Consider the following 27,750-nt stretch of genomic DNA (forward strand, 5'->3'; position numbering starts at 1 on the left):
GGGACCATCCACGCTTGCTGCCTCAAGACCAGCTCTCCTCCCTGCAGCCAACCTACGCCAGATCTCCACTGTACACGGCTGCCAGGGCTCAGAGGTGAGGCTTCCTCCTATGCAGGATCTCCAGCCACAGGCAGGGGCTACTTTGCCACCCTGCAGGTGCCCCAATAATCTACCACCGGAGGCCACTGCCTCTCCTGGCCTCATGAAAGGGCTGCCCTTGCTTGCCAGGCCGTTTCCGTCACCGCTGTGCCCCTTGGCTCGGGATCGGGGAGGACCTTCTGCATGCAAAGCTGGCACTCTGCCAACAGGCTAGGGGTCCTTGGCACGCCCTCTGCTTCCACACCACCCCTTTCCTTGTGGACTTGTCCGCCTAGCGGCTTGCAAAGGGTTTGGAGGTGCACAGTTCCTGTCGGACCTGGGTTAGCCCTTGCAGGCTTTGCTGTGGCCTCATCTCCATGGCAAGGTTTCCTGCAATCCGTCCAACACTCCTCTGCATCCATATGTTGCAGGGGGCAGATCAGTCAAGGCATGGGGGGGGGAGGCCGCTGTTTTTCTGGGAGGCTTCTCTGCCCCACTGCGAACTGCACTATCCTGGGAATACTTTGGGAAGCCACAGTACAATTTGCCAGCCAGGCTGACTCCAAGGGGCCCCGCCCCCCAAAAGGTTTCCTCCCCCCGCCCATTCACCAGACTGGAACTCTACACAGCCAACATTCAGACAATATTTGATTTGATTACATGCCATCAAGTCGGTGTCGGCTGTTTGCGACCACATAGATAGAGTCTTTCCAGGATGATCCGTCTTCAGCTTGGCCTTTCAGGTCTCTCAGGGGTGCCTTCATTGCTGTCGTCATTGAGTCCATCCACCTTGCTGCTGGTCGTCCTCTTCTTTCCTTTCCTTCCCCTTTATGGACTTCTCCAGGGAGGGAGGTCTTCGCATATGATAGCTTGAGCCTGGTCATTTGTGTCTCGAGTGAAAATTCTGGATGGATTTGTCCTAGGATCCATTTGTTTGTTTTCCTGGCTGTCCATGGTCTCCTCAAAAGTCTTCTCCAGCTCCAAAGTTCAAAAGCGTCAATGCTTTTTCTATCTTGCTTCTTCAAAGTCCAGCTTTCGCATCCATAGAGTGTCACGGGGAAAACCGTTGTCTGAACGATTCTAATCTTGTGCGGTACGTCACGGCATCTAAATATCCTTTCCAAGGCCTTCATTGCAGCCCTACCAAGTGCTAGTCTGCGGTGTATTTCTTGACTGCTGGGTCCTTGACTGTTGATGGTCGATCCTAAAAGGCAGAAGCCACCCACCACTTCAATGTCTTCATTGTCAATTCTGAGGCTGGTTGTTGTACCCGTTGTCATCAGTTTAGTCTTCTTTCCATTTAGTCGTAGTCCCATTTTTTCCACTGTGCTCCTTGACTTTCATTACTAGAGTTTGCAGATCATCCACATTCTCAGCTGTCGGGTGTGTGTGTGTGTGTGTGTGTGTGTGTGTGTGTGTGTGTGTGTGTGTGTCATCAGCATAGAAGCCTCAGTCCCTCCCTCCCTCCCTCTACTCGGTTGTAGAGCACGCAGCAGAAGCCAGCCCTGCCAGGTAGGCAGGTACGCGACTCCTCCAGCCCCCCAGGAGCCGGGCCTTGGCTTCCTTCCTGGTGAAGAACTGGGCTGGGTCAGACCATATGTGCAGTGGGGTGGGGGACACAGGTCTGGTCGATTTCAGCAGGCCCACCTCAGTGTTTCCTTTCTCTTTAACAGAAAGAGAAAACTAGCCTGACAAGCAGACGGAAAAGGTTGACCTGATCCAAAAAGACCGTCTCTTCCAAGAAGAATCTGGCCCATTTTCTGAATAGTTTTGAAAATGTTAAGCAAGCTTCATGAATAAGGTAAATCAGCTAATAGCATGCATTACTTTAACCCCATTGCAAAATCCTCGCTCCGCTAACAACATTGTTTGCCACCCCAAACTAGTTGTTCTAGAGTTGCCCCCGTTTGCCAGGCTTCTCCCCTTCAGTGGGTCAGGTTTTATCGTCGTGCATCATGGTCTCTGACTACTTGACCCTGACTCTGTTTCCTCGTCTTCTTTTTTCACAGGGCTGTCAAGTCTTGAAAGGAGCCTGTAGCTTCGTTTAGCAGCTCAGGTTAGGCAAATGTGTCTGTGACTCATCATGCAGACCTGCACAAAACACAAAAAACTATTATGGAAGATTTCCCGCAACTGTAAACTGTGGTATAAGTCAAGAACCTTTTTTTAAAAAGCAAAGGGGGAAAGATCAGTATTGGAAAACACTTATTTTTCCCAGTACTGAAAACACTGGAGTATTGGAAAATACCAATACTCTTGCAAAACAAAGTACATGGTTTTTAAAAAAATTTGAGGTTCAGAATAGAGGACATCTATCCAGAGTTTAAATAATCCCTAACAAAGAATATTTCACATAGGAATACAGGAAAATAGGAAGCTGCCTTCTACCGAGTCAGACCGTTGGTCCATCTAGCTCAGGATTATCTAGACAGACTGGCAGCGGCTTCTCCAGGGCAAGAATCTCTCTCAGCCCCACTATCTTGAAGATGCTGCCAGGGAGGGAACTGGGAACCTCCTGCTCTTCCCAGAGCGGCCCCAGGGTACTTACGTGTAGTCACCCATTCAAATGCAAACCAGGGTGGACCCTGTTTAGCACAGGGACAAGTCATGCTTACTGTAAGACAGTAGACTCACTGTCAAAATGCTCCAGAAATCAATGCCATATTTAATAGAAACAATCTGACTTTGTCAAGCCGGTCTGAAGTTGCTTCATCCCACACGCTCCGGTTTTCCTACTAAGAATAGCCACAGCAGCAAACAACAACTGTACTTATCTGGCCACCACACTGTTCTCAAGCTGGCCTACAAAACAATAACAGTAAAATGAAGCATCGAGTTAAAAAAAACACTGGACGTGTGAGGGAACAGGCAGGGGGCCTCCAAACCACCAGAAACGCCACGGTTGGGCAGAGCCAGCTCAGCTCTGACAAAGGAGCACTTCAGGGCCCCAGAAATGCATCCTACCATCACACAGCTGCTGGACTTCCATGACATCACAGCAGCTCCACCAATGGCTGCTGAGCGACTCCAGCATGCCTCTGGCAGAGTGCGCCTGAGCAGGCGGAGGCTGTTCGGGATGCAAGAAGGCAGATGTCCTGATGGAACGCTCCTGGGCGTTGACAGATCTCTCCCTATAATTAAGCAGGCAGGGAACCAAAAATAGCACTGAGATCTACTGAATGTGGGCAGGAGAGTTAAGGGGAAAGCAGCACTCTCAAGGGGGAAGAGCATCCTGCCTCACCTCTCTACTCCCTGCTTGGTCATGAATCCAAACTACCTTTCTGTCCAAAGGGATGCAAACCTTCTTCCTGTGGCCTGGGCCACAGCATGGGGCAGCTTTCTGGGAATTTAAAGTATGCATTATGTGCATAATCCAAGGTTTCCCTCTTCCCTATACTTCTGGCTGTCAGGCTGCCCATTAGATTGCTGGTTAATATTGCTGGCAGGGGAGTCAGCAGCTGTTTCATTGGTGGGTTGGGAAATGGCCCCTTGATGGTTGGGAAGCTCTCTGGGATTTTGAATGAGATACCCATCAGGGTCGGAAGAAGGTGACACCCCTCCCACTGAGGGGAGTGTGTGTGTGTGTGTGAGAGAGAGAGAGAGAGAGAGAGAGAGAAGGAAGGGGGGTTGTTTTCAGAGCCAAAGAGCTAAGAGTTTCTCACTGGAGAGAGCTCAAATGGAGCTGAGAGGGAGGTGGGCAGACCAGAAGCTGTCCAAATGGCGGGGTCTTCTGTGCCTCTTTGCCCCTGCTTAGGTATAGGTGGTGGAAATGGGAGGCAATCTCCCTGAGGACTCATTCCCCAGTGATGATGGCCCATCTCAGGCTTGCTTGGAGGGAAGTGGGGTGGGGTGACCTGGAGGCCTGGTGTCTGCACTAAGCCTGCATTCACATCACAATCCTGTCTCTCCCCTGGGCGGAGGGATCTGCCTTTGGAAACTTCATCCGGAAGGCTGCCCAGCTACCCCTTCCTCCGTGGGGCCGCCTCCCTCCCCTTTGTCCCCACCCACAGAGAAAATGGCACCCATTCAAAATGCTCTCATCACCCCACATCTCAGGCGGCAGCAGCGGCACCTCCAGCAGGGAACCAACCGGACTCCCCCCCCCGCCCGCGTCCACTTCTTCTTCCTGCCCCTTGAATGCTTGGCTGCCTTTGCAAATCAGGTTCTCCTTGGGCTCCGGCACAGCCAGGGGGGGTTCCGTGTATTTAGAGCCGGGCAGGGGCCTCAGAGGTCTTCTAGGGGTCGGCCACAGTAGGGGCAGCTGTTGCTGAACTCCAGCTCCCATCAGCCCCAGCGGCAACAGCTGGAGGGGAGCCCAGGCGGCCTCTCCCATCATGCCCTCCCTTCCCTGACGGATGTCCAGCAGCCTCTCTCTCCAGCCGAGGAGGAGGAGGAGAGCCCAGCACCGCACACGGCAGATTATCCCACTGCCCCATGCAGGGGCGTAACGAGGAGGCTGGAGTGGGCCCACTGAGACCAGATTTTAAAATGGGCCCCTCGCTGATACACACACACACTCACTTCACATGTGACTTGCCTCTGGGGGCCCCCTCGAGGCGTGGGAGCCCCCAGGCAGCCGCCTCCCCTTGCCTAACGGGAGTTACGCCCCTGGCCCCACGGCTCTTACTTCTGGGGAGTTCCTCCTCATGTCATAGGAAGGAGTCCCATTCCCTTCCTAGTGGCATGGAACCTAGGCAGCTGCCACCTACGGAGTCGGCCCCTGGGTCCCTCTAGCCCAGGATTGTCTTCCCAGACTGGCAGCAGCGGCTTCTCCCAGGCTGCAGGCAGCAGGAGTCTTGGAGATGCTGCTGCCAGGGAGGGGACTGGGGACCTCGATGCGATTCCCAGAGCGGCTCCATCACCCCCGGAGGGGATATCTTGCAGTGCTCAGCAGTGGGAGTGATGGGCGTTGTAGTCAACAACATCTGGGAATTCCTGTGAGAGGGGACGCTGGTGCTCACCCATCAAGCCTCCCCTTCCTCTGCACCCAGGGTGGACCCTGCTTAGCTAAGGGGACCAGTCCGGCTGCCCGCCACCAGCCCAGCCCTCCTCCCTAAACCCGCTTCCTTCTCATTTGGAACCCCAGAGGTGGGTTGGTGGGCTCTGTGTGTGTGTGGGGGGGTCCCTCCGCCCTCCCCCCGCCCTCCCTGGGCCTGATTCTCTGTCCCCACGTCCCCTCCAGACACACAAGCAGGCAGGAGCTTAGTCTTAGACCCGATTACATAACGGGAGAGATGGTAAGCGGGCCGCCAATGGCTGCCAGCCAGGGCTTGGCATTAAACGGCCACAAAGGATGCTGGGAGAGGAGCCGGCAGTGCTGAGGGTGGCGGGTGGGGGGGGGGATCGTGCACAGACAAATGAGCAGCAGGCAGGAAACGCTTGGTGGGGGTGGGGGGTGGGGTTGGCGGCGGGTCAGTGAGTGTGGCCCTCAAGGGAAAGGCCAGGAGGGAGGAGAAGAGCTGGGCGGGAGGAGGAGGTGGCACTGGGGGGGGGCCCTCCCCGGGCGACCCTCCCAGCCTGGAGGTCTCACCAGGCAAGCAGTGCCCCACTTCTAGGCCAAGCAGAGGGGCTGGTTGGCTCTGCAGGCTCTTCTCATCCTGGATGCCTCACGGTGGCCACCACACGGGGGGTGGGGGCAACTGAGAGACGGGCTGCTTGGGGGGCTCCTTCTCTCCCTCCCTCCCGCATCACCATGGCGCTTCCCGGAGTAGTGGCCCCCCAGGAGGGTGAACGGGGTGGGGTGGGGCTCAGCCCTAGGGAGGCCATATTCCAGCTTCCCAAATCTGGGTGGCCCCATTTGCATGTTATGCAAATGATGTGGGGACTAATTTGCATTTTTCCATCTCAATGTCTTTTTATTTATTTAGTTATTTATTTGACAGTGTTGTCTACTTTCCCCGGCTTCTCTGCCCTCCCATGTGATCAGACCCAGAGTAAAATCCGGGCAATCTGGGCAGCACATTTGAAATCTGTATAAATCGGGGTGGGATTTAGCAGCCGGGGGGAGGAGCCAAAGTCCGGGGGCTACCCTACATTCTGGGGCCCATGGCAGCCCTAATCAGCCCCCCTTCTTTCCTAGGCGCTTCTTTGGCTTGAGCAAACCAGCGTCTTGGGGCACCCTAAAGACGAACAGCTTTATTTTTTGCAAGGCATCTGGCAATCTTTGCGGTGACCCAGGGGCCTTTGTCAATTTCATGGCCAGGGATTGACAGAGCGCCTCCTCTGGAAGGATTTCAGCTTCCTTTCAGTAGAGGATGTCGACTGAGCGGGGTTGCACATCAGAGAGGATGATCCTGGAGTGGAGAGGGAGGAAATATCCCACAAACCGGCCAGGCAAACATTGCCCCAAGGGCGAAGTGTACTGTGTAACTCAAAACTCTGCATCCTTGGCTGCCAGCCCAAACTGATGCAATGAAATGGATCGCCTTCATGGCTTTGTTTTCAAATCTTTCTGGTTCTTCTTCTTCTCCTTCGAATGGCGTTGCAGGCGAGTGGTTCCTAGGTGGGACCACTGACTGCATGGGCTTGCTGGAAGTTCCCCCCAGCGCAGTTTAAGACGGGGGGGGGGCGGGGAGGCAGAGCCTCTCTTGCTCACCAAAAAAGGAAAACTCACAGAGGCAGCAGGAGTGCAGGATGTGGGGAGGGAGGGAGGGAGGGAGAGCCCTCCGAGATGGAGGAGTAGGAGGAGGCCCCCCCCCCGCATTTTTACGCCGTGAGAGCAGCTCTTTCACAGCCGCCTCTGCTGATAAGCAGCAGCCGTCCTTCGGGGACCTACCGAGTCCTCCAGGGAGGAACCTGGCGGCTGGCTTCCATGGGGACTGTGGGAACCAAAGCGAGAAGGCCAGGAAGGAGGGGGTGGGGGCTGGACACCAGCCCCGGGGACAGGAACTCAGGAAGCTGCCATCGCCTGAGTCAGACGCCGGGTCCCTCTCGCTCAGTATGGTTGTCCGCACAGACTGGCAGCGGCTTCTCCCAGGTTGCAGGCAGGGAATTCGGGAGGACCGAGATGTTCTTCTTCCCAGAGTGGCAGCTCCATCCCCCCCCCCACTCCTCGGGGGAATCTCTTCCAGGGCTGCTCACACGGCCGGCCTCCCATCCAGATGCAACCAGGGCAGACCCTGCTGAGCTCAGGGGAGCAGTCCGGCTGGCGACCCCCAGACCCCCCGCCCCCTCTTCGGAGCCGCCTGGCAGTGGCGCAGTGCGGGAGTGTGACGGGGCCGATCGGGGCGCACATGGGGCCCGGCCCTCCGCCCTTGGGGCTGCCTGCCCCTCTCACGATCACTTGGAGGCCCGCTGCGACTGGGGCTCGCTCCGTCCCCACCGGCGGTGCTGGCAAAGCAAGTCCCGGGGCTGCGCTCTGGCTGGGTGTCCCCTTTCGGAGCCCGGCCGGAGAAGGAAGCCCTTCTCTGCCCCCCCGCCCGAGTGGGGCCGAGCGGAGAAGGTCTGCAGCGGGCCTCAGTCCGGCACAATCCTCTCCAAGGAGGAACGAGGGGCCCAGAGTCGCCCCCCCCGCGCGCGCCCGGCCGTGAGTCTTTTGCGCTCGGGGCTGCCCGGTCCTCGCCCCGCACCAACCCCGCGCGGCTGGGCTCGATCGGCGGCCGGGGCGATGGGAGTTGTAGTCCCCCATCTGCAGCAGGAGGGCCCCCGCGGTGCCGCGCGGCTCTCACCACGACGCCCAGCAGGCCGCCTCTCGGGGGCCGCAGAAATGGGTCAGCTCGTCCGCAGCCCGCCGGAGGCTGGCGCAGCAGCAGACTAGGCGGCTTCTCCGGAGCCGGGCGGCTCCGTCCCCATCCCGAAGCCGAGGCCCGGCCGGACAGGTAGCGAGCGCCCCCCCGCCCGCCCCCCAGCCGCAGGCAGCGGCTGCAAGCAAGCACCAAGCCGCGTCCGGCCCCTTTAAAGCGAGCGCTCCCACGTGCTGTCTGCTGGCGCTAGAGACGGTGACGCACGGCCGACGTCAATGGGGGAATTTAGGCGGAGGGGAGGGAGGGAGAGGAGGGCACAGCAACCCCCCCCGCCCCCGGGCCAAGCCTGGGGGGCGCAGCAGCAGCAGCAGCACTGGGGTGCAGAGCGAGGAGGGCGCCAGGCTGCGGGCACGCGCCCCCCCCCCCGCTCCTCGCCGCCGCTCTGGGCAGGGGCTGCCCCCTCCTTGCCCCCTCTCCCGCAACCTCCTCACCCGCCCAGACCCTGCAGTAAACAGCGTCTCCTTCCGCCGCCCGAAATAGTCCCTGGCTCGTCCCACAGTCCGGACATGGTCACGGCCCCGGTTGGCAGCAGCCGCGCGGAGGGCACGGCGGGGACACGTGAGCCTCGCGTGTGCGGCAGGGCCGCCCGCCCAGACGTGCGAGCGAGGCTGCCGGCTGCCTGTGCTGCCGCCCACGGCGGGGGTGGGGGCAACGTCCGCCGGCTGGCCCTGCGCCCCTGTCCACCGGGCAACCCGGGCAGGCAGAGGAGCAGCGCTTCGTGCCTGCCCAAGGCAATGCTTCCCTGCTCCACCCACCACCTCCCTCCCTCCTTGCAACAGGAGGCCCCGTTTTGGTCATGCCTACATTTTAAGGGGGCGGCGGCGGTGGCAGCAGCATGCTGAAGGCCCCCCAGCAAAGAACACTAGAAGAGCCCCACTGAACTTGAGCAGAAGCACGTCAAGCCACAGACCTGATACTCAGAGGTACACTGCCTTGGGAGGTGGATGCTCTCCGCTTAGCCATTCCAGCTGATTGCCAAGAATTGGTCTAATCCCCTTGTAAAGCCATCTAAGTCAGTGCCCTTCACTTTCTAGTAGCAGTGAGTTCCATAAGCCAATGGTGTGCTGTGTGTACGTGTGGCGGGAGAAACCCTCCCTCTGGCCTGTCCGGAATCTGCTGGCCGTCCCTCTCACCGCATGCCCTGGCATTCTGGTGTTAACTGATGGGGTTTCCACTTCTTGACCGGCCTCCATGACTGAACAGTGGCTTGGTCTACTACAGCCATGAGTGCTGAATCATTTGTTTTGAAATGTGTACCTTGTTTTTCATGTACACTTCAAGGTGGCTCATAGATTTTTTTAAACATATAAACAGCCATCTCAAAACCATCAGAAACAAAACTGCTGTGACAGATAAATGTGGTAGTTAAAAGCAACTCTCCCCCTGACATGGTGCTGCCCGCCTGTGTTGACGATACTGTGCTAGCTGGGTCAAAGGCTGTACTCAGTAGGCAGTGGCTTCCCTTCTTGTTCCAGCAGAAAGAATGAGCCAAGCAGAAGCCACTTTAAAACAGGCCACCAGCTGAAAAAGTGGGGGGCCAATACCACGAAGAGCCTCAGGGAGCTGGGCAGACTTGGGGGTCTAGAAGGGAGCACCTTCGCTTCCTGACACTTCCTGTTGCCAGAGAAGACTGAGAGGCCGGTGGTGCTGAGGGGGTCAGGCAGGGCTCTGCTCTGTGCGGAGGCTGCTGTGGCCGGATCCGGGACCTGCCCTGCCCGAGAAGCCAGCTGCTGCCTTGAGAGCCCTTGAGGTGGAACTGCAATGTGCAGGCGGAGGGCTGGTACAAAATCCGTGTGCAATGAAGGACCTCCTGCAAAGGTGAGCAAAGGGGGACCCCTTCTGTGTGGTCAAAACAGTTTCCGGGCGAGCTTGGGCTCGCCACTAGAGGGCGATGGAGAGCCATGACCCCCCCACACACACACACCTCGCCCCACCTCTTTAAGGCTAACTCTGCAAATTCTGGAGAAATTGGTGGTGGTTAACGCCCCCCCCCCCGTGATGGCCCCTCTCTCAAGGGCAAGTTGCTGATGGGAGGGTGGTGTCTGAAAACCATCCAACCAGAGGCTTGGTCACTTTTGTGTGGCAAACAGACAACTGTCGCTAGTCCCTATGGTTTCAGGCCTGAAGACTAAGGCTGCGGAGACAAATCTGGCAGGCGGAGACGTGCACAGAGGTGTCGGTGACATTTGTGCGTGTCAAGGCCGTGTGATTTCCTTCTTGGAGTGAGGGGGCCACCCCAGGGATGGAAAAACCCGGTCGGTGAAGGGCGCTGGTGTGTCTCCATTCAAATCACCCACACAGGAAGTGGCACCCTGAAGAAGAGATCTTTCCGAAGGTGGGAGTTTGGTGCAATCGTGGCTGGCTGGGGATCCTCTCCGGCTAGGAGCTCTTGGGGGAGATGGGATGCGATTGTCCGCAAGACTGTGGAGCAGAAGGAAATAACTTCTAGCCACGGAGAGCGGTGTAGTCCCGTGACTCAGGCCAACGGTTTTGACACGCAGCAGCCTCATGGGTGGTGGGGGCACCTTTGGGTGGAGATATTTTCCAGGGGCAGAGAGAGGCAAGACTGCCCCCCCCCCACATAAACTGTTAAAAGTCTAACATGCCTGTGTCCATGGGCTCTCTCTCTGCTGCTCTGGCACATCACCAAATCAGGTTGCTTTAGTGGCCAACTCTCCAGGTGGTTTCCAGGGGGCAAGCTTGACGCCACAAAAAGTGGTGCAAACTGTGACGTTTGTGGTGCCAATTTAAAATCCGCCGTTGAGATCCGTTGCCTCCTACAGTGGGCAGATACAGCTATTTGTTTGCCACACAGATGCGACGTTATAGGGCTGTAACGCAGCGGTGAAGCACAAAGGGCGGCATCAGAAATGTGAACGGCCCCTTGCGGACAGCACAGGGGAAAAGCAATGCCAAGACCCAGGCACTACAGGAGGACACTGAAGGGACAGGTCGGGACACTGTGGGGGCCGGCTCTCTGGAAAGCGCCCTGTGGGTTCTTCTGTCTGTGTAGGGTTTTCAGCCCCCCCCCCCCGCCCCCAGTGTCTAGGCGAAACATATAGAAAATGCAATCTTCTGCTGGGGAGGCTGCACAGATTATTTCCTGGTTCTGGAAATGGCTCAGGTGTGAATCCATGCTGTCTCCCGGCTGCAAAAAGGGGGATACCATTTCTAGGGTGTTGTGACGGGTCCCCCAAACCTTCCTGGTGCCAGCCGGCCGCTTCTGCAGCGTGAAACTGCTGGTCTCCCTCCCCCCCCTGCCGTGAGAAGGGCCCCCATTAATTGGACAGCAGATAATCTGCCTCCCAATACAAATAATTCTAGCCATCTCGGAGGCAGGTCCCTTTCTGGTGCTGGCGAAACAATTGGGTTGGGAACAGAGGAAGCTGCCATAGACTGAGTCAGACCCTTGGTCCATCTAGCTCAGGACTGTCTACCCTGATGGGCAGCGGCTTCTCCGAGGTAGGACAGAGTCTCTCTCACCCTGTCTGGAGAAGCTGCCAGGGAGGGAACTCGGAATCTTCTGCTTTTCTGAGAGCGGCCCCACCCCTAAGTGGAATATCCGACAGTGCTCACATGTAGTTCCCCATTCAAAAGCAAATCAGGGTGGACCCTGCTTAGCAAAGGGGACGATCCAGGCTTGCTACCACAAGGATGCCAACTTATCAGGAAAAAACCAGCCTCATCTGTTCTTCTGCTTTGAGCCGGTGAAGCAACTCACAGCCTGGGGGTCAACAAGTTTGATTCCTATAAGCACAAAGGGAGGACCCTGTAGAAAAGCCCTGGCATCCTCATCTGAAATGACTGCCCCCGTCCTCCCTAAAGGGCACCCCTGGCAAGATGGGGCAAAAAAGGCAGGGGAGGCTCTGTCCCCTCTGAGATGGTCCTTCGATCTGCTCGGGTTGCATCTTGCCCTGCTGCAGAGGGAGGCGCAGACGACTGGATGGCAAATATTTATATGCTGCTTTTCAGCAAAAGTCAAACACGGTTTACAAAGAAAAACAAACAATCAAGTTGTTGAATGTTGCTCTCTGCACACAAACACAACCCAGAAGGCCGACCCCTTTCTCAGACAGGGAGGAGCAAGTGGCCCTTAGCCAGAAGCACAGAGAAATCGGCAAGTCACAAGCAGGGATGCCCCAGAGGAGCGAGCGGCCAGTCCTGGCGTCTGAACAAAGGGCGGGGGGGGGGGGCAATTCTCCCCCAAAGGACGACACAAGCAGCCGTGCAATTCTGTGGTGCTGGTAAGGTGACATTGCTGCATAAAGCCAGAGTGGTGTCACACTGTTGTGTCTGGATTCTGGAGAGGTGCAGGCTTTGACATCTGCTTCTCCCTATTATGGCCATGACCCCCCACCCCCATGGTGGGTCCTCTGCTCCCGCCCCCCACCAATGAGTTTTGTCGAGGATGCAGATGCAGTGGCGTGCTGTTCCGCCGGCACACTGGAGGTACATACTGAGCTGGGCCAGCAGAAGAAGCTTTCTGCCCAATCCCATGCTGCTTAAACAAGAGGGTCACCTCCCTGCCCCCACCCCGTGCCTCTAGTTACTGCGTGCTTAAGGTAGCCAGGTTGGGAGGTTTGGGGAAGGCAAGACATTTCCTCACAATATGGAGACAGGAGGGCAGGAGAAGCACCATCTGAGAGTGGAGGAGCCCCTCATTGGCCTGAAGAGAGAGAGAGTGTTGTTCACTCTTGAGCTCCAGTTCCAAAGCCTCCTTTTTAAAGTCTCCAGCACCTGGAGGGACAGCCAGCAGCCCCCCTGCTGAGAGAGGATCACTGCCATGACGGAGAGTAAAGGGGGACACCCCTCTTCCGAGATGACAACTTGACCTCTGCAAGCAAAACCGCGACTTTTAAAAAATTAAACTGCAGCTGCTGGGTGCCATCTTGGAAGAGGCCTTCCCTCCTATCGGCAAGAGAAAAAGTAATGCCTTGCTTTAGAAGGCACTTACTTCCAGCAAGTGTATTATTTCTTCTTCTTCTTTACTCTATTAAGAGGCAGGTTGCAGTGCCATCTTGGAAGAGGCCTTCCCTCCCCTTGGCAAGAGGAGGGGGATGCCTCTGCCGAGACACTGCTTGCTTGCCCTCCGCAGTCCTTAGTATGGAACCTCACACACACACACAGAGAGAGACTTCCTCCCCCAGGGCCCCCTTTTTCGTGCATGACTGAGAAGTGCCTTGCTTGGAACCCATTCATCGCCACACGATTAATGGAGGAAACCTGACCGCCGCCTAAGGAACTGCTCACCTCTCCCTGGCGGGGCCACCAGCATCGCCCCCCTCCCCCCCAACAGGGCAGGCCCGGCCAGATGCTGCTGCTGCTGCGTGGTAGGAGCAGAGGCAGCAGCTGCCTTCACGCCGAGCCAGGCCCTGGCTCTCCCGAGCTCCGCCGTGTCTGCGCGGGCTGGCAGCGGCCTCCTCCCCCTTGGAAAGGACAGAAGTGGGGTCTGAAGGGGGCCGGAGCCTCTGCCTGCCCCTCCCCAGGGGGACTGCGGGGGGCGGGGGCGGGCGGGGGCGGGCGGGGGTCCAGGGCGGGGCTCGGGGCTGGTCCCTTTGGAGGCGGCCTGCCTCCCTCCCCCCTCGGCCGCCCGACCCCGGCTCCTGCTCCGGGCGGAAGGATACCGAGAGGGACGCGTTGCCGTCAAGCGAGAGAGGGGGGAGGGAGGGGGTGTTTTTTTCCGCTGCCGGCTGGCCCCGCCCCTCCGCGGCCCGGGCCCGGCGATTGGCCGCCCCGCCGCCTCCCTCCCCCCCCCCCCCCGCCGCCTCAGTCGCGGCTGCTGCTGCTCTTGCTGGCAGCCTTGTAGCGCGCGGTGGCGGCGGCTGCTTCTCCTCGTCCGCCGCTGCGTGCCTTCCTCGCCTCGCGCCCCCCCGGCTGGCCGGAGCCCTTCCCCCGCAGGCGAGCAGGGAGGAGGAGGAGCGGAAGCCAGAGCCCCCCCCCGCGCCCCCCAGCCCGTCTCCGGCGAGGAAGAGGAGGAGGAGGAGGAGGAGGAGGAGGAAGCAGCAGCAACAGCAGCGGCCGCTTCAGCGCTGGGTCCCGGGCGGCTGCCTGCCGCTGCCTCTGGGGAAGGGCCCCGCTCCCCCCCGCCCGCCCGCCCCCATCTCGCTGCCCGGCCGCGGTGGGGGGCGCTGCTGGCTCGCCCGCGTCCCGCTCGGCTGGTCCCCCCAGGAGGGGCGCCCCACGCTCGACCCGGGAGCCCGCCGGCCGCTGCTGCCTCGCGGCCAGGCGAAGAGGAAGGCGAGCGCGCAGGCGAGGTGAGTGCGCGCCCGGGCCGGCGCCTTCTCTCGGGAACGGCAGCTGCTTCTCCTGGGCGGTGGTGGTGGTGGTTCTTGGCGGGGGCGGGGGCGCAGAGCAGGAGGGGGGCTGCTTCTGTCTTCTCCGGTGTTGGCGGCAAAGGCGGGAGAGGAGGAGGAGGAGGAGGAGGAGGAGGAGGAGGACCCCCACCCCCCCACCCCCGCGGGCTCCCGGCCTCGCCGACATCCTCCGCGCCCCCCTCCCCCGCGGAAAGCGCAAGCCAGCCCCCAAACTGCTGCGGCAAGATGAGAGGAAGCGGGGGCCGGAGAGAGGGCAGCTTTCGGGGGGGGCATGGTGGGGGGGATTCTTTGGGGGAGGAGGAGGTCAGGTGACGGGAGAAGGACCTCCAAAGCAGGCGGTGGGCGGTGGAGAACTTCCCGGGGAAGTAACAGCTGGAACAAGGATCCTCCTCTTTTTTTTTGGGGGGGGCGTATTGAGAGAGGGAAGAAAGTCAGGAGGCCTGGCTGGGCGCGGGGGGGGGCGCTGGAAGGGGCCGGTGCGAAGGAGGGTCTGGGGGGGGGGCAGAAGGCAGTCAGCTGGGCCGTGGCGAGCCCATATCCGGGCATCTCTGAAAAGGGGTGTGTGTGTGTGTGATTGGGGTTTGGGGGGGGGGGGAAGGGCCACTCCTGGAACCTGCCTGAAAGCAGAGTGCCGGACCCCCCCCCCGAGGATGGCTCAGGCCAGGGGCCAGACGTGGCCTGGAGAGGGGGGGAGGAGGGGGCCTCTGTGTGTGTGTGTGTGTGTGTGTCTGGGGGGGCGGGAGGCGTGGTGGCTCCCTTCCGAAGAAGGCCCCCAGCAGCCCTCCCCACCCGGGGCAAGTGTCGTCCTCCTCCTGCCTGGCCCCAGCTGCAGGAGAGCCGAGGGAGGCCTAGCGAGGCGGTGCTGGCAGCTTCTGGGAGCTGCCGTGGGGCTGGGTGGGGGGCTGGAGCCCCCCTTGCCGGGTGGCCTGCTGCCGGGGTCTCCCCCCCCCCGTGGGCGTCCTCCTCTGGGACTGCTCCCACCGGGGCAGCACGTGCTGTGTGTGTGTGTGTGGACTGACATTGGAGGCTGCTGCCGGGAGGGATCAGTCGTGAAACTCTGCCCAGCCCCGTGTCTGGCGCAGCCGCACTGGAGCGCCACCCTGCCCTGTGCTGCCCCCTTCCTTGCCTGCCGGCTGGCCGGGCACCGCCGGCTGTTCCCCAGGCCCAGTTCGCAGCCTTTCTCCAGGGCTGCCTTGAGAAGGGTGGCAGGCCGTGGTGGCTTGGGGCCTGGGCTAGGAACGCCGAGGCCTCCCCAGAGCCCCCTGGAGAAAAAAGAAGTCCGTGCTTCAGCCAGGGGGCCTCTTGGCTGTGACCAGCCAGTGGAACATCCACGCACCAGCGCAGTCTAGCTCTGGATATGAGTTGGTGGGGAACGGACAGCAGGGAGGCCTCCTGCGAAGCCCTGCTTGTGGGGCTCCCCAGGGCAGCTGGCCGACAGCCCTGCCCCACTTGGTCGTCTCCTCCAAGGAGCTGCCTCCCAGTGCTGGCCTACCTTGCAGGTTGGTTGTAGGAATCACCACGGCCAGGGGTTCTCCAACTTGGGTCCCCAGAGGTTGTTGGACTACAGCTCCCATCATCCCCAGCCCCAATGGCCTGGGGGTGATGGGAGCTGTTGTGCATGTGGAGAGGTTTCAGTGCGGAGGAAAGGAACCATATCCAGGCGAAGGGTTTTGTCTTCGTCATGAAGATGACGACACCTTAAAGCCCCAAACAAACTCTTGTGTTTTATATGATGAATCGTTTGAGGTCTGTTTGGTCACAGAAGCCGCTCGGAGCCACTCAACCTCTTTCATGGGGTGAGGTTTCTAAAAAATCTCCCCGCTGTGCAAGCTTCTGCATTGCACACGGAGCTTTTCATTCAGCCAAGTGAGGGGTTCTGCCTGACCTGAAGGCTTGCTCTTTTCCACACTTCCCTCAGAAGTTGGATGTGCTGCTTGCGGAGACAGGGTGCCGAAAGGGTGCCCTTTGGGTGGGTTTCAGCAGCAAACAGCCAGACTCCCTGGGTTCTCGGCATGTTGGGGGCCACCTGGGTTGGCCTGGTGTGCTTCTTGGAAGGGAAGGCCGTGGGAGACGCACTCCTCCTGGGCCGCCCCACTGGATGTCACCCCTGCTGTAGTGGATGATGGGGTGGGCGGCAGGGAGGGACGAGCCTTTTGACCGAGGCTTGGAGGGGAAGCCCAGTGCCCGCGATGCAGGGGGCTGCTCCTTTCAGAGAGGGAGCCGTTGTCTGTGGCTGGGGAGGAGCAGAGCGGAGCCGACATGTCTGCATTGGTGTGTGCGCCCTCTCTTTCCCTTGTGGTGATGGTGTGTCCCCCCCCTTTCTGTCGGCTGCCTTGGTCACGTGCTCTTGATTTGTTGTGGTCTGCCTGGGGGTGTTCTCAAACTGTTCCCCATGTGAGTTTAGGCATTGGTGTTGGTGGGCCTCCTTTTGCGTGCCTTTTCCTCGGGTGCTTTGTCTGGTTGGGACTCTCCTGTGCAAACAAACACGGAGGCCTGGCGTGCATTTTTACATCGCGGACAGCCCTGGGCTTCCGGCATCCAGTTTTCCTTCGACGCTTGCTTGTTTATACACACACACACACACCGTTTTCCTTGTTGTGTTTATAGCATTGCGTGTTTGTGTAGCAGACGCTTCTTCTAGGACCCTAGGAGACGGTTTTCCAAGCAGAGGTGCACCTCTTGGCTGCCGCTGCCGGTAACCAAGGAAGGATTGGAGCCCCCACAGTCCAAAAGTCTGCCCCATGGCCTGTCTTGTCTTGTCTTCACTGGAAAGGCTTGGAAAACATTGTGTCCCAAGTTTTGACTGTTAGGTGTTGCAACATCCTAATTCCAGACTCCTCTAGTGATCTACTTGTCCTGGATGGATGATGTGCTGGATTTCAGCTCCCTGGAAGAAGCGTAGCCATTTGGGGGCCCCCTTCGTGCCGTCATATCTAGGGAGAGACTTCCAGATGTCTCCCTTTCTGATTCTCGTTGGGGTGTCTTGGGCCCTGTGGGTGCCCCCTTTCTGCTTTGTAGGTGATGGGGGAAGCATCCCAAACCAATTGGTGTACCCCTTGGGTAGGTACCCTGTTGTGGAGGAGGGGGGTGCAAACATCCCCAGCGGCTGAGTTTGCCTCTGGGTTATTCTGTTGGTTTTCTTTTTTTAAGAATTGTCTTTCTCCGGCCGTAGCCTCTGCTTGGCTTGCCGAAGGTTCTGAGAGGGGGGGCAGTTTTTTGGGTGTCCCTGAACTCTGGCATTTTGGCAACCACTCTTGTCCTTAAGACCAGTCCGCTGACCGGAGTGAGCTGGACTCGGATGGCAAGCGCTGTGTGTGTGTGTGTGTGTGTAAATGGGACTCTTGAACATGTGGGGTTTTCCATGGGTGCCCCATGCATCTCTGGCCGGTCTCTGATGCTGTCTTGGTTGCCTGATCTTCTCTCCCCCCTGTCCGTCCTTCTTTCCTTCCTTCTGGCGGCTAGGCTCCACTGCCTGCCTGTTGTGACGCCGCCAACCAACGCCGCCTCTAACTCAGCTGAGCTGTGGAGCTTGCTGCTGCTGCCGCCGCCGCTGCTTCCTTTTTCCGGTTTCCTTTCTTGAGCGCGTCGTCGTCTCGGGCATCAAAAAATCTGTTGTCGAACTTGCTGCGGTGATGTTCAAAGCGCTTTGGCTTCTGTGTCCCTCGCCTCTCTGCAAACTAGGGTTGTTGTGTTTCAAATAAATCTGCTCTTCTGTCTCCCGGGCAATGTGTGGACATCTGAAGTCCCCACCCAGTTTCCCTCTGCCTGTGCCGTGAGCTTGCCCTGGCCTAGCTGAGGAGGGAAACCAGCCAGAGAGTGTTTGGGGCTGAGATTCTGGAGGGGGGGGGCCGCTGGGATGGTTTTGTTCATCGCATTTGAGATGGTTTGATTTCACAGAAGAGAAGTGGCGCGCGTGTGTGTGTGTGTGAAATTCTGCAAAAGAGCTTGAACTAACTCACTGGCCTGAGATGAGGGGGCCACAGGATACGGTCTTAAACCCAGTCGGACGCCTTGTGCCGTCCAGTTCAGCCTTGTCCACACTGACTGTGCCGGCTTCTTTCCAGAGTTTCAGACAGGAGTCTCTCCCAGTCCTGCCTGGTAGCGTGGCCCTCTTCTGGTTTTCCAAATTTGCCCTATTTGCATATTATGTAAATTGGCTTGAAAATAATTTCTGAGCAGAAGAGTGGCTGCACGTTTTGCTCCACAACTCCGCTTCTACAAGGGCTGGAGCTAAGCCTAAAAGAAAGAAAGAAAGAAAGAAAGAAAGAAAGCTGAAATCTGGGCAAATCTGGGTGAGATGCTTAAAATCCAGGTGAAACCCAGAATTTGGGGGGGGGGCATGCCCACTCTAGCAGCTGGGGATTGTTGGACCACTGCGATGTCTGACTGCTGAGGTGCAGCTCGGAGATTCGTTAGTTTAGGCAGATTGAAAAGGCGCTTAGACAAATTCGTGGAGGACAGGGTGGTCAGAGTCCTGATGGCCTCTGAATGCCAGATGCAGGGGCGCCACAGCGGGAGAGGGGCCTGCCCTCGCCTCTTGCCTGGGGGCTTCCCAGCAGTCTCTGGTGGGCCATGGTGGGAAATGGGGTGTGGGACTCGATAGACGTGCTTGGGTCTGAGCCAGCATCCTTACAACAGCTCTGCGAGGTAGGCTAGGGAAATGGTGCCCCCATTCAGACTTCCTGCCAGAACGTGGAGGGCAGCTGGTCCACATTAACAGGCCGCCCTTTGCAGTTGGCCGGGCAGCAAACCAGGGTTTGAAGGCATTTGCTGTACCAGCCATGGCTTAGTGTGCTTTCTGGCTGGCCAACCGCGGTTATAGCCAGCGCTTTCTCCCCAGAGGCTGCTGCGCCCCAGAGGCAGAAGTGAATTTGTGAAGGCAAAGGGACAGAAAATGAAAGCAGGCCTCTGTAAAGCCTGCCAGAGCCTGGTCTGGGTCCTGAGCGATGGCTTCTTCCGACCAGGATGTTTTGTCCCGCTTGAGCTAGCGACCAGGAGCAGAGGGGGCTGCCTTCTACCGAGTCAGGCCCTGGGTCCACCCAGCTCAGTACTATCTACCCAGACCGGCAGCGGCTTCTCCCAGGCTGCAGGCAGCAGGCGTCTCTCTCTCAGCCCTGTCTTGGAGCTGCTGCTGCCGCCAGGGAGGGAACCGGGGCCCCTCTGCCTGCCAAGCAGAGGCCCTGCCCCTTTGCCCCATGGCTGAGCAGGAACTCAGTCTCTGCCAAGCCAGAATTCTCTGTCAGTTGCAAAAACCCAAGGTGGGTGAAATTGACTGCAAATTCGGATGTGCTTTGAGAAAAGTGTGGCGGGTTTTTAAACACAAGCAAGCAAACAGACTCCGTTTTGCTGCCTTGTTGCCATCTCTTGCTGTCCTCCAAGTTCTCCGTTCAGGGCTGAGATTACCGGGGTTTTTCTTTTCGAGGGGCTGTCAACAGTTTACAGTCTGGGCGAGGGCCGGTTTCTGTGCGAAAAGCTGTGGAGCCCCGTTTAAGTGACAGCTGAGGAAGTGGGCACCCTCCCGCCTCACCCCCTGCTGTGGCGCCTGGCTGCATCCTGCCAGGCAGACCTCAGGGACGTGGGTGCCTTTGCCCTTGGCTGCCTGGTGATGAGTTGCAGCAAGACGGGGCCCGCCTGTGAGGAGCAGCAGGTCAGCTGCTTCTGCGGAAGGTTGCTGGGACTGGAGGGCCTGAGTTTCCAGCTGGGATTCAGAGTCTCCTCTCCTTGGGAACTCCCCCCCTCATGAATTGCAGTCCTGGTTTCCTCGGCCGGCCTGCTGCCTCTTGCTCTTTCCAGAGTTCCCAAAGAGAAGCAAAGCCCACCTCGGACCTGAAGATATGGTCTGACTCAGTAGATGGCAGTTTCCTCTGTTCTTCTGTTCCTATATCTTAAAAGCATCAAGACATCAGTAGGTGGCAGCTTCCTCTGTTCCTGTGGCCCAGAGGAAGGGTGCATGTACCTACCCCCCCCGCCACCCCACCCCACCCCGCTGCTAGTATCCTTCCTATTGACTGTAGGAGCCAGCCCCTTTCTTGGCTGCAGCCTCCCAGTCTTCCAGGAACTGGCCTCATCCTCTTTCTAAAAGCCCTCTCAACTGGAGGCTGTGGCCACATCCTGCAGCAGGGAGCCCCACAGGTTAATGGCGCACTGTGTGAAGAACGACTTCCCCTCCTCTCTCCTGAGCCTCCTGCCAGTTGGCTCCCAGGATTCAGGAGGGAAACGCGAAGTAAAATCTGGCGGGGGGGGGGAGATGTATGACATTTGCTAGCGCATGTGCACATGGACACATGGCCAGCAAGGCACCAGCCTGCGTGCAGCTGGAGAGGGCAGTCTTCTTCCAGCTGGCTCTTGCGGTCAAGGCCGGGCAGGCCTGCCAGCATGCCAGGTTGCTCATCTGCAACTCGGAGCCTGAACATATTATAACGATTTAATTGCTCCGATTAATGGTTCCTCTCACTGTATGGCGCTGCCACGTTCAGGATGGTTCCCAAGCCTGCCCATTAGCTTTCCAGCCGCCTTGGCGAGGTAGGTCATGAATCATCTCCCCCTGTTGCAGATGAGGAGACTGAGGCCAGCCCCACTGGGTCTCCCACCCAGATCCAGGTCCACTGAGGTCAGGGCTGTGTGCCGGAGGCTCCAGGTTCCCTCCCTGGCAGCAGCAGCAGCAGCCTCTCCGGGCAGGGCGGGGAAGGGCTCCTGCCTGGAACCCCGGAGAAGCCGCTGCCGGTCAGGGTGGGCCAGGCCTGCTCCACTTAGGCCACCCCCCCAGCTCTTTTTGGACTACCACTCCCATAATCCCCAGCCGCAGTGTCCAATAGCCAGGGATGATGGGAGTGGTAGGCCCACTATCTGCAGGAGGAGGGCTGGAGTTGGTGGAGACCCCTCCCTGCTCTGATGGGCCACGAAGGCGGCTTCCGATGTTCCCCCAACGATCGGGGCTTGAGGAAGCCCAAAGCTGGCTTGGGACTGGGGGGCGTCCGGAGAGCCGTGCTTGTCCTCTCCAGAAGTCCGACCCTGACTTCTGACTCGGGCTCCGGCCACCCGGTTTGCGCAGACGAGGCAGGCAGGAAGGTGTGGGGGCCAGAACGCCGCTTCCGAGCTCCCCTCCCCTCGCTGGGGGCCTGGGCGTCTTCTGCAGGCGGCTGTGGCTATTCTTAGCCCAGGAGTGGCGATGGCTGGCCGTGTGGGCAGCCTGGAGCCGTGCCCTGGCCGCCTGAGGAAAGGGCCGGCTTGGGAGTCAGGGAAGCCTGGGGTGAGTTGGCAGCGGCTTCTGGACCACAAGGCGCTGGGCACAGCCCTGCACAGGCGCTGCTGCCAACCTCGGGCAAATGCAGACGTGCGCTCCCGAGAAACCGCCTCCTCTTCAGTTCAAACGCCTTCAGTTCAGAGGCCTCCCCTTCAGGAGCTGGGGCTGGTCTGTCTGCCCGAGAGCAAGAGGCCCGGGGAGGGGGGGGAAGGGTCCGGCCCCTGCCTGAGACCCCGGAGAGCTGCTGCCAGTCAGTGTCGGCACGCCTGAGCCCGCGGCACCCACCAAGGAGGCCGCTTCCTCTGTGCACAAGGGGGCGTGGGGTCCACCCCTCCTTGGCGGACGGGGCCGTTGCTCATGGGTTGCGCGTCTGCGTGGCGTGCAGAAGGCCCCGGGTCCAATCCCGGGCATAGGAAGGACTCCCGTCCTGCTGCCAGCCAGTGGAGGCTGTGCTGAGCTACGAGGACCGAGGGCTTGACTCAGTCGAAGGCAGCCCCCGCAGGAGCGTGGCCCTGGAGACGGATGTCATCTTCTGAAGAACCTCAGTTTTTTATTTTTGTGAGAAGTAGCTTTGGGGTGGCAGTGACGGCTCATTCATCGCTTTGGGTGTTGTATGGCTATGAGTTGGTTGTGGTAGGCTTACATCTTTTATTTCCTGCTTTATTTTTACATTGGCATCCCGCTCTTCCTCCAAGGAACCCCGAGCTGCGTACATGGTTATGCTTATCCGCACAACAACCCTGTGAGGTAGGTTAGGCTGAGAGATACGTGACTGGCCCAGAGTCACCTATGAGCTTCGTGGCTGAATGGGGATTTGAACTCGGATCCCCCGGTCCTAAATCGACCACTAGGCCATATTTTTGAGGCCTGGGGAGTGCATGCGTGGAAGTGTTGGTGTGCCAGTGTCTGGGTGGGGCGATATTATTGGCACAAGAGCGAAAGGAGAGTCGTGCTGGGTCTGCTTGGGTGTCCTTGCAGAGGAGGAGAAAGGGGTCTCTCTTCGTCACCTCTTGTCTCAGGGCCCACTCCTACCTTGCTGCACCCCTGCACGAGTGCAGAGGCTGCCTCCTCTTCCTCTGTGAATTTGTCCCATTCCCTTTTAAACCCATCTCAGCTGGGCCTCTGCTTTGGCCTCTGAATCTGGAGAGCGAGGCAAGAAAACCCTCTCTGTCTGCAAGCTTGGAATGCCACTTGGTGTGTGGGCTTCAGTTTCTCAAGAACCTCCGTTTCCATTGGTTTCTATTTTGCAAAGTTAAGTAGCTAGTCCTTATTGTGATTTGTTCAAACTCGTCTGGGCAGCACTGTTGAAAGGCCTGCTCAGCGGCGGCATTCTGGTGGCATTCTGGGGCAGAACTGGCGGAACGGGGCACTTGGGTGGCGAGGGGGAGGTCCAAGTGGCAAGTTGTGGCTCCTTTATTTATTTATTTGATATATTCATTCGATTTCTATACCGCCCTTCCAAAAATGGCTCAGGGCGGTTTACACGGAGAAATAATAAATAATATTAAGATGGCTCCCTGTCCCCAAAGGGTTCACAATCTAAAAAGAAACCTAAGATAGACACCAGCAACAGTCACTCACTGGAGGGATGCTGTGCCGGGGGTGGAGAGGGCCGGTTGCTCTCCTCCTGCTAAATAAAAAGAATCACCACGTTAAAAGGTGCCTCTTTGCCAAGTTAGCAAAATTTTGGGATTTTTCTTTTTTCCTCCCCACCCCCTCCCCGCACCCATGGGAGAGCAGGAAGAACCACAAGCTGTCGCGGTCAGTTGGCATGCTGGAGCGAATGGCAGTGTAGCTGAGGTGGCTGCCACACAAACAGTTCCTTTGCGGGCTGCGTTTTGGCACAAGGCCCCCCCTTTTAAAATTATGACCCAGCTTATGATATTGCTAAATTTGGGACTGGCACATGGGGAAAAAAAGCAAATAAGCCCTTGCTGGCACGAGAGAGAGAGAGAAAGACAGACGTGGGGAATGTTGGTGTTCCCCAGGGCTGTGGCGTTTGTGCCCCCCCCCCCCGGATTTCTGGGAACCCAAATTTGCCTGCCTGGCCATGGAAAGGGCAAACCTATGAAAAAGTGCCAGCGGTGACGGTGCTGAAGCCAGAGGCCAAAGACCAAGCAGCACAGAATGTCAGGATTCCTCCAGCGTCCCGTGGAAGCTGCCCCATAACTAGCCGGACCTTGGTCCACCCAGCGTAGTCTTGCCCACCCTGACTGGCAGCAGCCTTGCGAGGTTTCAGCCTCTCCCTAGAGACTTGGGTGGTGGGCAGGCTGCAAGTCTGTGAAATAGGCAGAAGTCAAGTCTGCCGGGAAATGCTGCCAGGAATTGAGCCTGGCCGACCCTCTCGCCCCCTCATCCCCACCCGGGTTCCCTGGACAGGGCGTCGATCTCTCATCCTGGAATTCGGGGCTGGCCCAGCTCCTGCCCTCTGCACCCTCCTCCTCGGCAAGTGGCTATCCGGGGGGGGGGGGGGGGCTCTCTGATGCCTCTGCCTGTGGCAGGATCCCGTCATGACTTTGAGCCAGATTTCCATTTCCCAGGGACTGAATGCTTCCCTACCTGGAAGCATTCTTGTTGAAAAGGGGGGGGGATTCTGCACACCGAAACCCAGCATGCTTGGCGGAGCCTGTTCCCTGGGAGGCTAGCTTTCCAGGCCAGGTGTGGACTGAGCAAGGTACTAGGCCTGAGTGGGGTGGGAAGCACGCCTTTCCCACTACGGATACAGCGGGTATTTATATACAGCTTTTCAACAAGAGTTCCCCAACAGAGAGGTCAATAAGTAAGTCAAATGGCTCCCTGTCCCCAAGGGGCTCGCCAGCTAAAAAGGAAAGATAAGACCAGCAACAGCCACTGATAAGGTAACACCAGCAACAACCTCTGGAGGGATGCCGTGCTGGGGCTGGATAGGGCCAGTTGCTCTCCCCCTGCTAAATACAAGAGAACTGCCACTTAAGAAGGTGCTTCTCTGCTCCGTCAGCCGAGGTGCATGATGCCGAGTTTGGCTGGAGTGTGCCCATTTTAAGCTTGTGTATGTTAGCTGTAATGTATCATTATTGTGTGACCACAGGCTGCAACAATCTGAAACAAAATAATATACAAATGTGCAAACATTTAAAGCAGGCAATCCAGTGAAACAGGTTTCAACAGGCACAATTCAGCAGAGCTGTTTTGCTCACCCTAACCTCTACATGCAGAAACCCCCCCTTCCTCTGCTCCCCATGGTAAACTGTAGATTGTAAGCTGCTTGGGGCAGAGACCTGACCCCTTGTCCTTTGTAAAGGGCTGTGTGTGCTGGTGGCAAAGTAGCAGGTAACAAATGAATAGTTCTTTAAAACAACTGGATAGGAAATAGGTGGGATTCATACTGGAATCCAGGCCGAGGACTCCGACGATGTCATCTCTGTCGGTTTCCCGAGGTGGCGCCTTCTGAACCTCGGAGAAGCCGCTGCCAGTCTGGGTAGACCATACTGACCTAGATGGACCGGGGTCTGACTCAGTAGATGGCAGCGTCCTATGTTTGTGGAAGTGTGTGTGTGTGTGTGTGTGTGCGGGGTGCGGGGTGCGTGTGTTATTTGCAAGAGGCAGTGAGGGCCTGTGCCTGGCCAAAAAGCTTGCCCTCTTCACCTTCCATCTCCAAACCCCTGAAGGCCAGTCACGCAGCAGAGGGCAGAGAGTGGATCTCATGGGCTTTGAGTTCCAGGAGGGTGGATTCCAGCAGCACCTTGGGAGGAACTCCTGAAGTGCCCCGTTCAGCAAAGGAACTGGTTGCCTGGGGGTGGGGGGCTCGTTTGCAGGCCCGCCCCCCGCCGGCCGGCCGGCTTGCAAGCGGTCTCTGTGGGGATGATGGCCCAGCTCTGGATGTCCCGCATCGAGCAGGGGGTGGACTGGATGGCTTCCAGGGAGCCCGTCCAGCCCGAGGATTCTCCCCTCCTCTTTGCCAGGCTTGCCTGCAGCAGCAGCTCCCTCGGGCTGGGAGGGGTTTGCTCTGCCTCCAGGGATGTTTGGCCTCCTTAGAAGATGCTTGGCTTCCACTTTATAGCTCGGGTGGGGCGGGGCGGGGTGGGGGGGTTGTGCAGCTCCCCTGGCCTGACCTTGGCCCCTTGGGGAGTGAAGGCTTCCTTAAGTATAGGTCATAAATAATAGGTACCGCTTGCCTGCCGCTGCCTGGGCTCCCTTACATAAGGCCTTTTCGTCCCGGCCCTCCCTCGAAAGGAGGTCAGGGCCGGGATGGGGCTGCAGGGCTGCATCGGGAGCGCTTGTAAACTGAGGCATGGCGGCGGCGGCAGCAGCAGCAGCGGCTGACCTTGGCTGAGGTCGCCCATCGGCCTCCCGACTCGCTGCAGCTCTGCCAGCCCCGGAGAGCCTCTGGCTTCCGCCTCGGGCTTGCTCTAGCCACTGGGCCTGAGGGGCCACCAAGCAGCCCGCCTGCCCCACTTCCCTGCTGCTGCTGCTGCTGCACCACCACCGCCTCGCCTCCCTCCCTCCCTCCTCTGGGAGCCTTGGCTGGTTGGAGTGAGCTCCTCTGATTCCTGCCCCCCCCCCGCCCCAACTTCCCTGCCCCTTCCCCTCATCCGCCTGCACTCTCCTCCGAGGCTGTAGTCGCATCCTCGCCGGTTCCCATGGCAACCCTTTATGAAAACAGCACACCCACTAGCACCCAGGGGGAAGGGAGAAGAGAGCCCCGCGCGCGCCCCATCGTCGGCCCAGCCCCCTGGGAGTCGCTTTCTTTCCATGGCGCGATCAGGCCGGCCAGGAGAGGCGGGGACCCTTTTCCTGCACTTGGCCTGGCTCTTGGGGGACCCTGTCCAGATCTTGGGGGGGGAGAGAGAGCCCAAGCCCCTTTGCCATCCTGGCCGGGAGAGGCGCCCTCCAGCTCTTTCAGCAGTGCTCGAAGGCGACTGAGGCCCAGCTCCGCCCGCAGCCCGGCTGCAATCTCCTGGTTGATCATTGGTGCCCTCCGGCGTTTCACGGATCACGGCCGGGCCGGGCTTGCAACCCCCTCGTCCCTGGGGTGTGAGACTGTTGCGCATGTGTGCAGGCCTCTTCTGCAGACACTCCTCCGGATCGAAAACCCCCGAGGGGTGCTGGTGCTGGTGCTGGAGAGCTCTTGCTCCCTGGCCTGCCATCCAAGGAGGCCTTGGCAGCTGTGGGGGTTGAAATGGCACACCGCCTGATGCCCATGCTCCTGGGCGTATGCGCCTGCACGCTAGGGGACGCCGCATCCATTCTGGTCTCAGGGACTAAGCCCCCAGGGAGCCCGGAGAATGGCTGTGCTAGCAAGGCACACTCAGGAGTGATGATAATCATGAGAGCCACTGAGGTGTAGTGGTTAGAGCGCTGGACTATGGCAGGGGAGACACAAGTCCCGATCCCCGTTCAGCCCTGAAACCTGCTGGGTAACTCAGGTCCGGTCTCTTCTCTCTCTGTCTGACCTACCTCCCAAGGATGTTGTGAGGATGAACTCCACCGTGCATGCTGCTCTGGGCTCTGGGGACGAAGTGTGGGATAGAGAGGTGTTTATAAATAAAAAGAGTGGGATATAAACAGTAAATACAAAAGAAGGAAGGCCTTTCCGTTCTCTCAGGCTTTTTTAAAAAAAGGGTTGAAAATATTTCGTTTTGTATTGTTTTCTGTTGTGATTTGTCTTGTTCTATGTGTGTTTATTGGATGCTTTTACTGTGGTGTTGTGAGCCTCCCAGGTAATTATTTTTTGTTTGTTTTTATTTATTTATCATATTTCTATAGCGTGTGATATGTGTATATGATATCAATACAGCATGGGGTGGATTTAAATACAATTATGGGGTGGCTAACACAGTTTGTTGTTGATGTTGTTGTTGTTGGATTCAGTGTTTTCCACCCCAAATGGTTCAGTTCAAGGAAATGTGTATAGAGTGTGTGTGTGTGTGTGTGTGTGTGTGTGTGTGTGTGTTTCTGCATCAACCTCCCTGGTTCTCTTGCTTGTCTGTTGTGTCCAGTCAAGTTCTTGGGCTTCTCTTATTCCCTGGGATAGACGGACTGGCCCAGAGAGTCTCTCTGGGGTTGTGTTTGGATGTCTGGGCCATCTGGCGTGGCCCCTGCAGCTCTCTTGGAGGCCTTCAGTAAGAACGGCCCGCCCCCCCCTTGGGGCTGGACTTGGAAAGTCCGGATTGGGGCCCCCTTTCTGGAGAGTCCCAGAGAAGCCAGGCCAGTGGACACGAGATGTCTGGGTTGCCTCTGCCCCGTTCCTGGCCGGCAGCCTCCCTCCGGGGATGGCTCTGGAGAGCAAGCCTGCCCGTGTCCCTGGCTGGAGATGGGGCCAAGGAAAGAGAAGCTCCCAGCGCGGGATCGCTCCCCTCCCAGTTGGCGTCATTGCAGCCCCCCCAACAGACAC

The 27,750-nt window shown here is 58.4% G+C and overlaps 1 protein-coding gene across 5 annotated transcripts in view; it reads left to right on the top strand.

Moving 5' to 3' along the window:
• Window positions 1–13,598: 13,598 nt before the first annotated feature.
• MEF2D (myocyte enhancer factor 2D) overlaps window positions 13,599–27,750 on the top strand; it is an 89,939-nt gene continuing 75,787 nt past the window's right edge. For 3 of the 5 annotated variants that reach the window (XM_053277873.1, XM_053277870.1, XM_053277874.1), the window contains exon 1: window positions 13,599–14,074. The gene's annotated coding sequence lies outside the window, so the exon portion shown is untranslated. The remainder of the gene's footprint in view (window positions 14,075–27,750) is intronic. The other 2 variants (XM_053277869.1, XM_053277872.1) reach the window with 1 other exon arrangement.

The sequence above is a fragment of the Hemicordylus capensis genome, chromosome 14 (genome assembly GCF_027244095.1).
Source record: "Hemicordylus capensis ecotype Gifberg chromosome 14, rHemCap1.1.pri, whole genome shotgun sequence".
Taxonomy (NCBI): Eukaryota; Metazoa; Chordata; class Lepidosauria; order Squamata; family Cordylidae; genus Hemicordylus; species Hemicordylus capensis.